Here is an 18895-nt window from a genome sequence, read left to right on the forward strand (position 1 = left end):
AAAGAGGGCCTTTAGTTTTTACTCATTCTGCTGTGTTGCTGATGTTTTTAATGTTTATTTCTTTTTTTTTAATGTTTTATTTATTTCTAGGAGAGAGAGAGAGACAGTGTGAGCAGGGGAGGGTCAGAGAGAGAGGGAGTCACAGACTGAAACAGGCTCCAGGCTCTGAGCTGGCAGTCAGCACAGAGCCCGACGCGGGGCTCGAACCCACGAACCGCGAGATCATGACCTAAGCGAAAGTCGGACGCTTAACCGACTAAGCCACCCAGGCGCCCCTGTTTATTTCTTTTTGAGAGGAGGGGAGCATGCAAGCCTGGGACAGGCAGGGAGCAAGGGGGTCAGAGGAGCCAAAGAGAGGGCTTTGCGGGGCTTGAACTCAAGAGCGGTGAGCTGAAGTCCAACGCTCAACACACTGAGCCACCCAAGCGCTCCCTATTGCTGATTTTTTTTTTAAATAAAAATCACCACTTTTATAATGTCTTTAATTTTATTATTTTTTTTAACTGGATGCTTCCTGAGGACATCCTTTGTGACCAGTCCAGTTGGGAGTGTACCTTGTACTCCAAGCCTAACGATCTATTCCTTCTTCCTACCATCTACGCAGCTCTTCACAACATGGCCAAATGCCTTTTATTTTTTAGTGGTTGTTTATTTATTTTGAGAGAGAGAAAGTGAGAGAGAGAGAGGGAGGGAGGGAGAGGGAGAGAGGAGAGAGAGCAAGAATCCCAAGCAGACTCCACGCTGTTGGAAATGTGAGACCGAGACCTGACCTGAAATCAAGAGTCGAACGCTTAACCAACTGAGCCCCACCCAGGTGCCCCCCAAATGCCATTTTTTATGAACATTCAGAGGATAATGCTGTGAAGAAAATCAGTGCTGACGAAACCATCAGGATTATTATTCTTGTTATTCCAAGCTGTTTGTTAGGAGCAGTGACCCCGAGTGCTGCTGGCCCGGCCAGTCTCTCAGAGACGCAATGAGCTGCCAGCAGCCTCAGCCTCGGTCTCTCCTCTGACTGTCTGCAGTGACCCCATCCGGCCCCTGAAACCCCACCAGCCTTTGGAATGCTGCCCTGGCATCTGGCAACTGATACTTTTATGACCGAGTGGGGAGGCATCTCCATTTCTTTCATTCCTCGCCAGAAGTCTGTTGTTTTGGGGGATAGTAAGTTCTTTATGCCACATGAATGTCAATTCATATGGGGCCTGGCCTCACACACTAATGTCAGCAGCCTTAGTAAGGGAGAATCTCGGTCCAGATCCCCTCCCACCAGTAAGCCACAAGCCATCCTGGCCAGAAGGTCAGAGATCTGCTTTCTTTCTTCCTAAGATCCCTGTGGCACCTCCTTGTGGGCCCAGAAATTCTAGCCCAAGAGGTACCTTTTCTCCAAGTGTGCCTGCACACACTTACTCCAAGGAGATCTAGGTCTAGGAGATCTAGAGAGAAATATATTTTATAGTCTTCCAGAAATGAGACATCACTAAAATTATTTTTTCCAGTTGGTCCTTGTATACGTATGTGTACAACTTTAAAAAATACATTTTGAAAAAAAATTAAAATAAGAATGCATTTTGGCTAAAATCAACAACACAAAAACAACAGGTGTTGGCAAGGATATGGAGAAAGGGGAACCCTCTTGCACTGTTGGTGGGAATGCAAACTGGTGCAGCCATTGTGGAAAACAGTGTGGAGGTTTCTCAAAAAGTTAAAAATGGAACTACCCAATGATCTAGCAATTACACTGCTAGGTAGTTTACCCAAAGAATACAAGCACACTAATTCAGGGGCGCCTGGGTGACTTAGTCGCTTTAGCATCTGACTCTTGATTTCGACTCAGGTCATGATCTCACAGTTCATGAATTCAAGTCCCACATAGAGGCTGTCAGTGCAGAGCTGCTTGGGATCCTCTGTCTCCCTCTCTCTCTGGCCCTCCTCCACTTGCTCTCTTTCAAAAACAAATAAGCATTTTTTAAAAACCACTGATTCAAGGGGATACATACACCCCAACATTTATAGCAGCATTATCAAAAAAAGCCAAATTATGGAAACAAACCAAGTGTCCATCAAATGATGAATGGATAAAGAAGATGTGCTATATATATAAAGAATGGAATATTACTCAGCCATAAAAAAGAATGAAATCTTGCCATTTGCGACGATGTGGATGGAGCTAGAGAGTTATAATGCTAAGCAAAATAAGTCAGTCAGAAAAAGACAAATACCATATGATTTCACTCATATGTGGAGTTTAAGAAACAAAGCAAATGAGCAAAGGAAAAAAAAGAGAGAGGCAAACCAAGAAACAGACAAACTGAACAAACAGAACAAACTGATGATTACCAAAGGGGAGGCAGTGGGGGTTGGAGGAAATAGGTGTGTACTTGTGATGAGCACCGTGTGATGTATGGGACATGTTGAATCACTGTACTGCACACCCAAAACGAATATTACACTCTATGTCAACTAACTGGAATTTAAATAAAAACCTTTTTCAAAAAGAAAAAATACATTTTGAACTCCATACTTGATATTTTTCCATAAAATAACTAACGTGGATATGCCAGACACTCAGTGCCCCCAACTACCAGGGGCCAGCTTGCCCACGGCTCTTGCTGGGAAATCAGAGCTCAGCCCAGAGAGGTTGAGTCACCTGCTGAGGTCAGACATGCACTAGGGGGCTGGATTCAAACTCGCATATTCTAACTTCAGAATCCAAACTTCCACCCACTTCCCTATACCTCCTCCTCTCATTACCAGCTAACATTTTCTTTAAGGAGATAGGCTTATTTACATTTTCTATTAAGGAGATTTTTTTTTTAAACATAAAAAAAGAGAGGACAATGAACCTGCATGTAGGTTTTGAAAGACATTAACATTTCCGGTCTGCGGCCATACCACCCCGAACACGCCCAATCTCGTCTGAAAGCCATATTAACGTTTCCAGAACCAGCGTTCCACGGGAGAGTTTGGGAATTACAGTCCAAGTCAACATGAATAACTCTTCCAGAACTTCAGCAGAAGAACGTGGTAAGGACAATACAGGTGGTGCCCAGGAAAGAGCAGGCCAGACCCACAGAAGAAGCGGACAGTAGATAAGAGGGAAGCATGTGTGTCATAAAAGCCGGGAGAGGGGAGAGGGGAGGGGAAGCTCAGAGTTCCTGGGGGCTGGTCAACTTCCAGCCCTAAGGTATTCATAGCCTAAATCCCCTGTGATGGACCCTGAGAGGCACCACACACATCCTCGTACTGCCCCAGCTGGCTAGGGCACTGTTGGCAGACAGATGCCAGGTCTCTGTGATGACTTTTTTGATGTGTCACCTTGGCTAGGCTACCATGCCCTGCTATTTATTATACTATGTAAAGATAGAGTATATACTATAAACTTTGACTATACATACGTCAGGTGGTTTGATACATGTTATGAAAAAATAATCGAACTGGGTGAGGCTCTGGATACATAGGGAGGGACATTTAGCACAGAGCCTAGCATATAGTGTTAGTTATTTCTACCAATGTCACAATGTCACCCAAGCCAGGTGGAGACCGCTCTGTCACCCGCTATATCATATTCACCAACTGCCTATTTTCTATGGCGATTAACTCTCAAATATTTCAGCTTCTTCTCCCCACTGTCACTCTGTGAGTCTGACCCTCATTATCTGCTACCTGGATCAAAGTAACAATCTCCTAGCTAACCTGCCTGCATCTGTGAAATCCATGGACATGTGATAAGAGCAAACACATGCGTAGCCTCCACTACATGCTGGGTGCTGTTCTAACCACTTTGCAGTCCTAAGATGTGTATACTATTGTTGTCATCCCATTTTACAGATAAGGATACCAGAGGCACAGAGGGGCCAAGGCAGGACATCCCCTACTGCCCCCCTTTGCTTCTTCCTCGTTCCTCCCTGCCTTACTTCCGCTGAGATTTACACCAATGTAACACCATCTCTGCCACTTAGGACCACGAGACGTTGAGTGAGTTCCTTTAGTTCTGTCTTAGCCTGGGCACCACTTACTGGGTGGCTTAACCCACAGACATTTACTTTTCACAATCCTGGAGGCTAGAAAATCCAAGACCAAGGTACCAGCAGTTTTAGCATTTGGTGAGGACTTTCTTCCTCGTTTGGAGACCAGACGTGGAGCACCGTCTCACTGTGTGCTTGCGTGGCCTTTCCTCGGGGCACATATGGGGAGGAAGTGAGACAGCCCTTCTCTCTCTTCCTCATTTTATAAGAGCACTAATCCCATCATGAGAGTCTCCCCCTCCATGACCTGATCTAAACCTAATTACCTCCCAAAGGTAATTACCTCCCCACCTCCTAATACCACCACACTGGGAGTTAGGGCCCCCACAAATGTATTTTTCAGGGACACAAACCTTCAGTCCATAACAAGGTCCCCAGGCCTTTGTTTCCCTGTCAGTAAAATGACGGTAATAATACTTGCTCCCGGGGTTATCATAGGCTCAACAACCCGGGGGTAATTGTGGTTGAGATTTTTATTGTTGAGATAACACACATAAAGCATATAGCACCTAGCCTGCCACACAGTAAAGATAAAGATCCCATTAATGTCAGCTATCATTCTTACTGGCATTGCATACTCAAACGTCCACTGCCACGTGGACCAGGCTGTGCCACCACCAAATGTGGTGTAGGCTTGTCCTGTTATACCCATCATACAGCATCACATGTAGTTATGTGTCTATTTCCCATTACAGGCCATGAACAGCTCAAGGTCAGAGGTCAAGATGCCCTGGCACCTGACCTAGTGCTTAGCATCTGACAGGCACCCAGGAGATGCTTGTTGAGTCAATACATGAGCACATGAACTAACACACCATGTCAAACGCAACTCGGACTCCCAGCTGAAAGCTCCCTGGTTTACTCCCTGGTCACAAGTATTGGTACATGCTTTGGGGACAAGAACGCATATGGGCTAAACTCAGTACCTGTACTGACAGGTGAGTTAAATGTTGATGAGTGTATGGGCTGAACTGTGTCCCCTCAAATGTCACATGTCACCAACCCCCGTATCTCAGCATGTAGTTGTATTTGGAGAGACAGCCTTTAAAGAGATGATTACATTAAAACGGGGCTGTTGGGGTAGAGTCCTATTCCAGTCTGATTGGTGTCCCTTTAAGAAGAGAAAATATGGGGGTGTCTAGGGGACTCAGTCGGTTAAGCATCCAACTTCAGGTCATGATCTCGCGGTTCGTGGGTTCCGAGCCCCGCGTCAGGCTNCAGTTTGTGGGTTCGAGTCCTGTGACGGGGCCTAGAGCCTGCTTGGGATTCTGTGTCTCCCTCTCTCTCTGTCCCTCCTCCACTCATGCTCTGTTTCTCTCTGTCTCAATAATAAATAAAAAATTTTAAAACTAGAAAAATTTAAAAAAGAAGAAGAGGAAATATGGGCACACAGAGAGACAGGGATGTGCATGCACCATGTAAGGAGACAGCGAGAAGATGGCCATCTGCAAGCCAAGGAGAGAGAAGAAAGCAAACCTGCCCATGTCTTGAATTTGCCCAGGTCTGGAACTGTGAGAAAATAAATTTCCATTATTTAAGCCACGCAGTCTGTGGTATGGGGCATTTTGTTATGGCGGCCAATATAGTGGGAAAGTCCCAGTCCCCGCCCGGCTCCCAACTTTCATCTGTGGGAACCTCCCCTAATTTCCTGGCAAATATTTTCCAATCAGTTCCAGATATCATCTGATCTTAATTTCAGAACTGGTGTTTTCCTCCATCTGTTATCACTGCGTCCCTTCAAGATGACCCTGTCCTTCAACATTCCCAGAAACCCTTTTGAAGCTTTAATATTCAGTTCAGGAGCATTTACTGGGGAGCATGAAATGATAACAATAGAACGAGCTCAGAAAACACTACAAAGAGGTAATTAGCATGGTGCAGGGAAATTATAAAAAGAAACCAAAGTAGTTGAACCATCCCCTTCACATAACACATCTCACCTACAAAATGCTTTCAGATACTTGATCTCACAGATCCTTGTGACAGCTCAATTACTATCTCCATTTCTTAGATGAGGAAATTGAAGTTCAGAGAGGCCATGTGACTGTCCAAGGGCCCAGGGCTGGTAGGGAATGGTGCCAGTGCTTGGACCCAGGTCTCCTGCCGCTGTGTGCCACCTGAGGTACTTTGTAAAAACGTCTACACTTTCATTAGAGAAGAGGGGGTTTGCATGAAAGCACACATCTACCACAACCCTTTCCGGAGGTGCAGTGATAGTAAGTTAAACCTCTCTTTCTACTTGCCTGTTATAAATTATTACTCCTTCCCCAGTGAGCTTGTAATTGTCTTTTTATAAGGCTTGATTGGGGGAAGCTTAGTAATCTGGCTCCAAGCCAAAGAGCAACACATTGCATAAAGGAGACAGAAAAAGAAAATGAATTCTGAAATGAGCAAATTAACCAAAAAGGAAATGGCAATTTTGCATATTCTTGAAGGAGGAGGATTAAAAAAAATGTAGTATGCAGAAGGGGCCAGTTTTCTGGAAATTATGCAAATGAAAAAGAAGGCAGAAATGAATGAAAATTGGTGAAAAACTGCAGAGAAACAGTCAGAATCGATCCTGCACAGACACTTGCACAGATTTTGTTTGTTCGAATTCACTTGCAGCATTGCATGTAGATGTCCCTTCCGCAGACCCAGGAAGGAGGGGCTGGCACTTTAGACAACGCCCCCGCACACACAAGCACCATGCAGACCTGGGCACAGGCTTCCTCTGTATCCTGGAGGAAAAGGGTGACTGCACCTCAATGCCAGAGAGGCTTCTAGGCTGTGCTGCTGCCAGCACCAACGAGGAAATGCTTCTGAGTTTAGGGATGATTGGAGCGACGGAAGCATTCACCTAAGCGCCTCTGTCACTCAAACCTTTTCTCTCACAGATTCTTATAAAACCAGGATTCCCAGTAGCACCAAACGCCCATTGTCTTGCTCCTATGCCTGTTCCAGTCTGTGGCTCCAAAAATTAGCACAGAAATTCTTGTAGCTACAGGAATCACTCACAAATGAGCAGTGTTCCCAAAAAGTACATCTATGACAGCTGAGAAATATACAATTAGTAAATAGCTCATATTACTCTTATATTTGCACATGTGAAGATAACACATATGAAGCAATATACAGATTCTTTATATTGGCCACAAGATAGACACTGAACAGAGTTTAAATTTTATAAAAATTATTCATTGCGTTTAACTACATATACAATAATTTAATTAAGTATTTTATTTTTAACTAATGCTGGTTTGGGGCGCCTGTCTAGTTGAGTCGGTAGAGCATCCGATTCTTGATCTTCAAGCCCCACACTGGGCATGGGCCTACTTAAAAAATAGTATTTTTATTTATATATATTATTTATTCATATAAAAACATATTTATATGTATTATCTATTTTATATAAAAATACATAAATTTATATATACATGCNTTTTATACTTCACTTTTGAATACTAGATAATGGCTTAAGAGAAAATATCTTGTTTAAAATATATACAGCCATTTTAACATTTTAAAACTTAATTCGTACCTTTTATGAAAACAGTCAATCTTCATTATTCATGGGTTCCCTGTTTGAGAATTCACTTACTTGTTAAAATTTATTTGTAACTCCCAAATCAATATCCCTAGCAATTTCGTGGTCATTTGAGGGCATGCAGAGTGCCAAAAAGTTGGAGTCCCCCAGGGCACACGTTCCCAGCTGAGGCGGAACAAGACAACACTCTGCCTTCTTATTTCAGTTCTCATAATGTAAATCCTCTTTGCAGTATGTTTAGTATCCCATTTTTCTCATTTTTGTTGGTGCTTTTACTGTTCAAAAAGGCCGCACGCATAGTGCTGAAATGCTGCGTAGTATTCTCCAGCACATGGAGGCTGTTATGTGCCTTATGGAGAAAATGCATTTGTCAGATAAGCTTTGTACAGGTATTTTATAGTGCTGTTGGCCGTGAGTCCAATGTTAATGAATCAACAATATATATTAAATAAAGTGTCTTTCAACAGAAACACATATAAAACAAGGTTATATTGGGATTGGTCAGCTAACAAAAATGTGTGACCAACGGCTCACAGGAACCAAATTGCATTTCTCCTTAGGAGCAAAGTTTTAGCGTTCACAAATTCAGCATCAGCAATAACTTTCTAGAATACAACTACCTTGAACAATGAGAATTGACTATATACTCATGCTTTGTACACTTTGAATACAATTACATTTTATTTTTTAATTGTTTAGATCATTACTATCTATACAACACAAGTTATGTGACAATCTTGATAACAACATAATTAGTAATATGCTTAAGTGAAAGTGAGAAAAAAATTGTGGAATAATTGTCTAATAATTTATGAATGATGTATGTCTTTATTTTACTGTCCTTTCAAATGTTCCCAGCCCCATCAATGGAATACCCAGAACTGCATAATACTTATCAAATTAGTCATCTGTTTTTGCCCACTTTCACTCATACAAAAATCATGCTTTTCACATTTTTTGAAGTTAATTCCTTTTTTTCAGTTTTTATTTGCTTATTTTTGAGAGAGAGAGAAAGCACAAATGAGCAAGGGGCAGAGAGAGAGGGATGGGAGGGAGAGAGAACCCTGCACAGGCTCTGTACTGTCAGCGTGAAGCCCAGAGCAGGGCTCAAACCCACAAATCGTGAGATCCTGACCTGAGCTGAAGTCAGATGCTTAACTGACTGAGCCACCCAGGCGCCTCTACTTTTGACATTTTTAAATTGTGTTATGAAATTGTTTCTTTTATGCTGGAGAATGGAATATATTTTCTTTAACAGTATGCTGGCTTGCTTTATAACTTAAATATTTAGCCATGTGATGTGGGTCTCCATCTGTATTCTTTCCAGAGCCTGCAAGCACTGGGACTAGTAGTTTGGAGTGGCAAACTGCTGAAAACAATATAAATGTAGATTAATGTGGTATTGATTAAATACCACATGATACATTCACATAACAGTATCTTATGCAGCCTTTAATTTAATAATAATAATAATAATGATAATAATGGCCTTGGAGCCAAATGGCTTGGATTCAAATCCTGGCTCTACCACTTTCTTAGATGTGTGATCTTGAGTTATTTAACCTCTCTGTGCCTCAGTTTCTCCATATGTAAATAGAGAAGGACTGGTACTCTGTTCATAGGACTCAGAGTCAATACATGTAAAGTGCTTAGCACTGTGATAGACATATAGTAACTGCGGATGCATTTAGCTATCAGTATTCTTATGTTCATTATTTACACTGGCATGGTACAATCTCCAAGATGTAACAAGAGGGAAAAGTCAAGTGCAGACAGTGTGATAATACACTATCATTTGTGAAAATAAATAAGAGAGCGTGTGTGTGCACATATGTGCTTGCATCTCTTGTGTGTGTACATATACAATGCCAGTATCTCTGAAAAGAGTGCACAAAAGACCAGTAGCAGGAATTGCTCCCAAGGAAGGAAATGGGAGGTGTGGGGCTTGGGGGTGGGAGAGAGATTTTCACTGTGTGTCCCAGTAACTCTACATAACAAAAACTCCACACTGATAAACATAACTCCCACAGCTTGCTCATCTCTAGATCACACACATAGGGGGTAGCATAGATACTCAGAAAAACCTTGATGGACTGAATGGAGAAATAAGAATACATGTTCTTATTTTCTCTGTAATCCTTCTATTCTTCATTTCCTAACCCAGGTGTGACCCCTATCTTCTACGCCTAGAGATGAAAAATTCACAACCTTAGGAAAAAAGCTTCATTCATTGTTAGGTAGAGTTTTCTTGCATCGGAGTGGCTCTTCAAAGAGTTTTATCAATGTGGAACACTGGTGCTATGGACTGAATGTTTGGGTCCCCCCAGATTCATATGTTGAAATCCTAACCTCCAAGGTGATAGTATTAGGAGGTGGGCCTTTGCGAGGTGATCAGGTCATGAAAGTGGAGCCCTCATGAATGGGATTCACGTGCATATAAAAGAGACCCCAGAGAGCTGCCTTGCCCCTTGTACTATGTGAGGACCCAGTGAGAAGATGGCCGTCTGCGAACGAGGAAGCACATCCTGACTAACATTGAACCCCCGGCACCTTGGACTGTCCCGCCTCCAGAATAATGAGAGATACGCTTCTATTGTTTATAAGCTACTCAGTCTATAGTATCCTGTCATGTCAGCCTTCATGACTAAGACAAAAGGTGTAGAAAATAAAGGACTGAACACATTAGCCAGCACTAGTGCACAGAGCAGACTTCACACACAGATCGGTGGCAGGCAAAATCCAGGACCTCAAGGGCTTTCCACTGAGATCTATACCAAGCAGGGAGGGGCAAAGAAAAAAGAAAAAAACTTCTCTAGCATTTAAAAGAAAAAAAATGCAGAAGATAGATTATCCTGCCAAAAGATACAAGTGATATTATCTTAATAACTAACACCAGAATCCCACTGAGGGTGGCACTATCTTTGGGGAAATATTTCCATCAGTTGCATGTAGTAGAAAAGGAGACCCAACAATCTCTTTTTAGCAAGAACCAGGGTAGCAAAGGACAAGCACACGTTCTGCTGGAAAGAAAGAAGGGACTTTGGTATTTCTCAATGGAAAAAATAAAGAGGAAGGAAGGGATCAGAAAATGGAAATGAGGAGATAGTGAGACAGTGTGAATTAGGGCCTAACTAGAAAAAGACCCCAACGCACCAAAAGGGCTTTCAGGGTTAAGAATTAAAGGGGCGCCTGGGTGGCTCAGTTGGTTGAGCATCTAACTTTGGCTCAGGTCACGATCTCGCAGTTCCTGGGTTTGAGCCTTGGTAGGGCTCTGTGCTGACAGCTCAGAGCCTGGAGTCTGCTTTGGATTCTGTGTTTCCCTCTCTCTGCCTCTCCCCTGCATGCTCTCTGTCTCTGTCTCTGTTTCTGTCTCTCTCTCTCTTGAAAATTAGCAAACATTAAAAAAAAAACACTATGTCATTAAAAATATAGGTTCATCCCTCCCCTTCACCCACAAACCTTTGGTAAAAATTGTACTGCACAGACCAGCCTTATTTTACAGTTGCTTTGAAGATGGAGATGAAGGCCAAGGCTGGCCCTATTTGGATGGGCATCAGTGTGGAGACACAAAAATTCAAGGAGACCAGAAACAACCAGGAGAAAAGTCAGAGAAACCATGGGAAAGCATCAGACAGGAGTTGGAATCATTCTTATCTAGATCTTTTTCAGACACCAGAAGACATCTAGGTTAGACATAAAATTCCGAGACCATTTGTCTTGTAGAAACAAAAGGAGAATTAAAAGTTAAAAGAGATGATTTGAGAATAATGGATGCTAGGCCACTGATTGAAATTAGCCCTCTAGAGCAGGGTTTAAACTGCTGGACACAACCAGTTGGTGGATGATAAAATCAAGTTAGTGGGTCACAATCATATTTGCAATGAAATAATAAAATAAAAAGAAATAGTTCGACACCACTGGCCATTAGGGAAATGCAATTTAAAACCTTGATAAGGGGCACCTGGCTAGCTTAATCAGAAGAGCATGCTACGCTTGACCTTGGCGTCATGAGTTCAAGTCCCACTCTGGGTTCAGAGATTGCTTAAACAAAGCAGGCTCCATCCTCAGCACAGAGCCCAACACAGGACTTGATTCTACGACCCTGGGATCATGACCTGAGCTGAAATCAAGAGTCAGATGCTCAGTCGACTGAGCCATGCAGGCACTGAGCAATTTCTTACAAAACTAAAATGCACTTACCATATGACCCAGCAAGCACTTCCCTGGACATTATCCAAGAGAAATGAAAACTTATGTCCACACACACCAAAAAAATGTCCATAGCAATGCTATTTGTAATAGCTGAAAACTGCAAACGGTCAACATGGCCTTCAGTAAATGGTACATTCATGCCATGGAATACCACTCAGAAATAATAAGAAATGAACTGCTGGTACACTCCACAACTTGAATGGACCTCAAGGGCCTTATGCTCAATGAGAAAAGCCAATCTCAAAAGACAAAATTTTAGAGATAGAGGATAGATTGTGTTTGCGAGTCGCTATGAGTCGGGGTAGAAGGGGGTATGTGACACTATAAAGGGGCAGCACAAGGGATTTCCTTTCTGGTGATGGAATAGGTCTGTATCTGTATCTGGATTGTGATGGTTGTACAACTCTGTACAGGTGATCAAATCGCAGAGAAATACACACACACATACACACACACACACACACACTGCACATAATAAACTGGTGAAATCTAGAAAGGTCTGTAGATTGCACCATTGTCAGCTGCCTGGTTTTGACACTGCACTGTATCTGTATAAGATGTTACCATTGAGTACACAGAGGACCTCGCTTGTACTATCTTTGCAACTTTCTATGGGTCTATAATTATTTCAAAATAAAAATGTTTTTAAAAATGAAAAGAACAGAACAGAGAAGCTTAGAGTATATCACTCATAGTGAAAGTGAATATTGTTCTAGAGAACTTTGGTTTCATTTGTGTGTGCTCATGTGAGCACCATATCACAGTGTGAAATGTACTTAATGCACTTCTTGGGGAGGGAGTCAATCATCAAGGTCAAAAACAATCTGAAAACCGTTGCTTTCTGGCAAGCTTGGAAGACTCGAAGACCTAGAGGGGCCAGGTAGAGCACGGGAGGAAGTAAAACAGGCCTGGCTCATTAAGATTGTCTCGTTTCTCCCATATACTACAGTTCTTACTATGGTAGACTATGGTAGGCTTCATAGCCATATAAATATTCTTTACCCCCACAAACAAATAAGCTCTTTATTTTCTTTTAACTACATGGTACTCTTGATCTATCTGTTCTTCCTGCTTTTGATAGGGAATGAGTTTATCTCTTGCTGACCAACAAATTATTCCAAATCTTGGCAACATAAAACTGCAAACACTTACTATCTCACAGTTTCTGGAAATGGCTTGGCTGGGAAGGTTCTGGCTCAGAGTCTCCCAGAAAGTTATAGTCAACTTGTCACCCAGAACTGCAGCCATCTGAAGACTCACCTGGGGCCAGAGGACCTGCTTCCAAACCCGCTTGTTGATACCCTGAACTCCTCACTGGCTGTTGGCCACAGATGTGAGCTCCATCACTTCATGGTCCTCTCCACAGAATTGCTCACAACATGGCAGCTGGCTTCCCCCAGAACGAGAGATACAAGAGAAGAAAGAGAAAGCCAGACACCAACATGGAAATTATAGTCTTTTATAACTTTTTAAATGTTTTTTAATGTTTTCTATTTATTTCTGAAAGAGAGAGAGAGACAGCGTGAGCAGGGGAGGGTCAGAGAGAGAGGGAGACACAGAATCTGAAGCAAACTCTGGGCTCTGAGCTAGCTGTCAGCACAGAGCCCGATGCGGGGCTCGGACCCACGAACTGTGAGATCATGACCTGAGCCGAAGTCGGATGCTTAACCGACTGAACCACCCAGGCACCCCCAGTCTTTTATAACTTAACTTCAGACTAACTTATAACTTCTCTCCTCTGCCCTATAACATTGGTCACACAGACCTGTCCTGGGATAATAGAAGAGGGGACTTTACAAGGGTGGGAACAAAAGGCAGGATCAATGGTGACCGTCTTAAAAGCTGACTCCCATAGAGAGAGGCCTGGGAACAAGAAATATTTCTCCACTCTGAGCAAAGCACCTGTACAAATAGGAAATATGACAACTGACACCAGTCTCCATGCGGGGAAGACATTAGTAGAGAATCCAGTAAAGTGAAGAGGACCCCCATTTCAAGGGTGCAGCTGTTAATCACAATGCTGTATGAGAAAACATAGATTTCAATGTGGAAATCTTCCCACGTGAAACTTAACTGGCCAAACAAATTACATATGTCAGCTGGATCCAGGCTGCCAGTTTGTAAATGCTGCTGCAAGGTCAAGGCAAAAGTGCCCCGGTTAAGAGCTCAGGGTTCAGAATCAGCCAGACCTGGATTCAAATTTCAACAACGCTAATTAACTGCTGTGTGACCTTGATCAAGTCCTGTGCTGTAAAGCAGAAATGGTCAAAATAGGATTAAGTGAGATAAAAGTACTTACCACGAGGCCTGGAACACAATAGCCACTCAATAATGCTAGGTGCCATCATCATTGCTTGTTATAGCACCAGAAATGGAAACTGGAGCCATACTATTTGTACTCACACCCTGGCTGTTAGCCACTTGGGTGAGCTAGGCCACTGCCAAGCTTTATTTAGGGGTTCATCCACACCTCTATAGAGCAGAACAATCATCAGCGAGAGCGAACCTCAAAGGCCCACTTTACATTCTTCACAATTTAATCTCAGGTCCTTAAATTCCATCACCTACAAAAAGCAACAGCATTTTGATAGCAAGGAAAATCCAGAGATCACCTCCTGATTCCTTTGTTTCCCATATCTCCTTGGTGTGAGAGTCATGCAGCTATTCTCAGGCTGGCAAAACTGGTACCCAAGAGGAGGCTGTTCCACAACTGAAATAATAACAAGGAGCAGAAAGGTCATTGGGGAGAAGTAGATTTGCTTAACCATGAGCCTACTCCAACCCAAGGTCTGAACCATCTCTACAACAGTTCATATACTTGGCTATCCACTTCTCATTGAATGCCTCCAATGACAGGGAACTCATCACTCCACTCAGAATAGCTTATTTCATTTTGATTAAGAATTTTATGTATTGTTCAAAGAACACCGATTGAGCACTTAAGGTGCCAAGGCATTGTATTTGGCGCTAGGATGCAGTAGTAAACCAGATAGATGAGGTCTTCAATTTCCTAGTATGGGGGAGAGACAACAAACAAATAAATGAATACATAACACATTTGGTAGAGATGGGTTCTATGAAGAAAGATGAAACAAGGTAAAGGTTGAGAGAATGACAGGGCTATTACTCTATGTGGGTGGTCACAGAAAAGTTCTCTGAGAGGAGGACACTTAAACAACTTTCTAAGGGAAATAAGGTGCACAGTGTGAATATTAGAGTAAGAAGAACATCTCACATGAGGATCCCAACGAGGGCAAAGACCCTGAAGCACAAGTGAATGTCTTCCTTGCAGTCAAGGGAAACCTGACCGAACTCTTTGTTCTTATTCACACGGCCACAAAATTCACCTCCACTCCAGAGGTAATCATGTTAATCATGTCTGTCTGTATTTATAGGGTTGTGGTCAGACCAAGCAGGCCCCAAATCTGCCCCTATCAGATCCAATCTCCTCTTATTTTGTTTATATCTCCCCTGGATCCAGCTTGCCTTAGTGGGTTTTTTTAATGTTTATTTATTGGGGGGGAGGGGAGAGAATGAGTCGGAGGGTGGGGCAGAGAGAGAGGGAGACACAGAATCCAAAGCAGGCTCCAGGTTCTGACCTGTCAGCATAGACACCACTGTGGGGCTTGAACTCGTGAACTAAAACAACATGACCTGAGTGGAAGTCAACCGACTGAGCCACCTAGGCGCCCCTTGCCTTAGTGTTTACAGTTACATCCTTCCTAATATGATTAGCATTCTATATACATCCCCATTCAAAGCCTGAATTTAAAAAAAAAAAAATGTTAAATTGAACAGGCCTGAGGACTGTTGCCCCACAGCAAATCTCCAAAGGCTTCCCTGTGCCTTCCCTACCTCCTCACCCTGCAGTTGACAGTCATCAAGATTCCATTAGCTCCCTCTTATGAGCTCAACATTTTCCAAAGCATCCTTCTCAACAAAGAAAATGGAAATGTAATTGGAGTAGAGTGGTTCAGCTCTCTCAATACCATCTGTTAACAGTATACAATCTGTTCTAAGCAGCAGGCTGAAATGTTGTCAGACATAAATGACATCCAAGTCATAAGTAAATGCAAGGCATGAGCATGAGCTTGTGGACTGACTTAGAGTAAGTCATTTGCTACACTAGACTTGTAGTCTCATCACCTTTGTTATCTTCCACATCCAGAGAACACAGCTAGATACTTCACGGATATTTGATAAATGACAACTGAAGAAGTATATGTGTGAGTATTGCAGAAGATACATAGGAAAAAATCCCAAGTGGGACCTGAGACCCTGACACCACTAAGTTATGATTTTTCCATCTCATGGTGCTGCTGCATAACAAAACATCCTGAAACTTGGTGATTTAAAATGACCACACATTTATTTTGCTCACGAATCTGTAATATGGCCAGGGTCAACTTGTGTTCGCTCCACTCAGCATTAGCTGAGGCAATTTGAAGCTTTAAGGCTCATCTGTTTGCCTGTTTAGTGGTCGATGCTAGCTGTTGGCTCAGGCCTCAGCTGGGGCTGTAGCTGGAATGCCTACAAGTAGCCTTTCCTTGTAGGTGCTTGGTTTTCTCAGAGTGCAGAGGCATCCTGAGACAGACTCCCCCTTCTATGTCCCTGTGGACTTTTAAGTCTTAGCCTCATAAGGTAAAAAGCATAACCCAGCTATATTTCATTCACTAGAAGAAAGTCATAAAGGACAATCTACTCTTGAGAAATCGTGGGAGTGGGGTGCCTGGGTGGCTTAGTCGGTTAAGTGTCTGACTCTTGGTTTCGGCTCAGGTGGTGATCTCTCGGTTTGTGAGTCCAAACCCTGTGTCGGGCTCCGCGCTGACAGCACAGAGCCTGCTTGGGATTCCCTCTCTCTCCCTGTGTCTCTGCCTCTCCTTCACTTGCTCTCTTTGTCTCCCTCAAAATAAACTTTAAAAAAAATTTAATGAAAATTTAAAAATAAAGATTAAAAACACTACCCATGGGATTGAATGAAACTAGTAGATTTGATGAGTGTTCTTAAGCAACAAATACCAAAGAGGATACCCATTCTCTTAGAGATGGGTCACAGGACTGATAATAGAAAGTACCTGCGAGTCCCCATAGGCTCCTGTGTTTTGGCATCCTGCATGCTTGATGTGTTTGAAACGTGTATGATAGCCGTATCTTGAAGGAATAGATTCCTTTGTTTTGAAAATAAAAATTGGAATTGGAGTTCACCATGGGTCCAAATGGCGACAAATGCTCAGGCCAAAGGTAGGGTCCCATCAGATAGCACAAACTTGCATCTGAAAAGGAATCAAGCACCAGTGGGGCCCTCCAAAGAGTCAATGTCTCAGAATGTCTGGATATTTTCATGCTCAAGTTTGGCAGATCCTTTAATAGTGTATGCTCTGGGTCCATCCAAACCCGCCTTCTTTTTCTCCTGGGTGCACAGCTTGACTACATTTCTCAGCCTCCCTCACCGTTAGGTAAGACCATGTGACTAAGTCCTGGCCAAAGACATGAGGGCAGAAATATTGGAGACTACTTCTAAGACTGGTCCATAGAAATTCCAGTGTGGTCCTGTACTTGTTTCCTCTTTTCCTATCCAGTGGCTGGATGGAGTAAACTTCCAGGACCTGGAAGACAGCAGAGTGACAAGAGAGAAGAAGCCTGAGTACCTGAGTCACTACATGGAGGTAAGCTGCCTGACCAGAAACATCAGCATACAGTCTGCCGCATGAATGGAATATAAATTCTTATTACTTTAAGCCACTTTAGGGGCCATTTGCTACAGTTATGCGCCTACCCTGACTATGAAGTTGGGTTTTTATTTAGGAACTGTCCATGCCCGTCCCTCCCCCACCAAGGGCAGAATATACTTCTCCACTCCATTGACAGTAGATTTGGCCAGTGGGATGTTCACAGACATGAGGTGACATGATGTGCTTTTACACACACTTGATCACTTCTACACTCTAGTGCTACAGCCCTCTTGCTGTCCTGCCTTGAGAAGAACAAACACCAGCTAGATCCTGGTCCGGCAGACCTAGGTTCAGCTGGCAACTGGCCACCAAAACCATCCTGGCCCAAACCAGCGGCAACTGGCTGACCTGTAGATGAATGAGCAAAAATAAATGAGTATTATTTTAAGGCACCGGGTTTGGGGTAGTTTGTTACACAGCATACTCTGGAGCTAGCTGACTGATACACCAATGAAGTGTGAGTGTGGCAGTCTCATGGAGCTGCCATATTAGGCTTCCACTTGATGCCTGTTCTATTATCTCACTTATTTATGCTGAAGCTATTTTACAGATGAATAAACAGAAGAGTAGGAAAAGACTTCCCCAAGGCCACACAAGGGGTTTAGGATATAAAATTCTTAAGGCTAAATGCTCCTCCTTCTGTTCCAAACACACTGAGGGAAATGCAAGAAAAGCAGATCAAATCAGGAAGGAGTGGACAGAATTCAGGTTTCCATCAAATCCCACTTTAGCAGAGCTTGCTAATTCTCCTTGGCACTTGAAAAAGGAAAGTTCTGGACAAATAAAACAACAACCAGCTTCACCCCCTGTGTTGTTCACTTATGGAACTTACTACCTAAATATCTTTAGATAATGCCACTGAAAATAACAACTTTCGTAAGAAACATTTGAACAATCGCATTATCCCACTCCTATAATGGGTTAACATGGGAAATAAGAACGTTTGTAGGTTATCTTCAAGGTTAACTTCAAGAAGGAAAACCACACCCGTGGACACAGTGTTCCCGGAACCCTGTGTGAGAAAGAATACAGAGAGCCCTCTCGGACTGCCTGCTCTCACCACCGCCCTTCAGACAATGCTTACAAGCCTTTAAGGAACACCCGCCACCGCTCCCGCGAGAACCTCCCAGCCCAGGGAACGCAGACGACGAGAGGGCAACCGGCCCCCAATCCGAGCAAAGGGCAGTGGAAACCTGTTTCCCCCGTCTCTTCATCTCTAGGAACCCTCGGCTCAGATTCTTTTAGTGAGAGACTATGCAAGGGTTCAGCCTCCCCAAGGAGAGGAAAAGGGGTGTTGGGGGGGGCTGGTCTGGGGGCAACGGCATGAGACGTGGGAACTAAACAGCGACGGGGGGGTGGGGGGCTCTCCTGCAAGCAGGGATGACTGCAGAACGAGC

The sequence above is a fragment of the Crocuta crocuta genome, unplaced genomic scaffold (assembly GCF_008692635.1).
Source record: "Crocuta crocuta isolate KB4526 unplaced genomic scaffold, BGI_CrCroc_1.0 scaffold430, whole genome shotgun sequence".
Classification (NCBI taxonomy): Eukaryota; Metazoa; Chordata; class Mammalia; order Carnivora; family Hyaenidae; genus Crocuta; species Crocuta crocuta.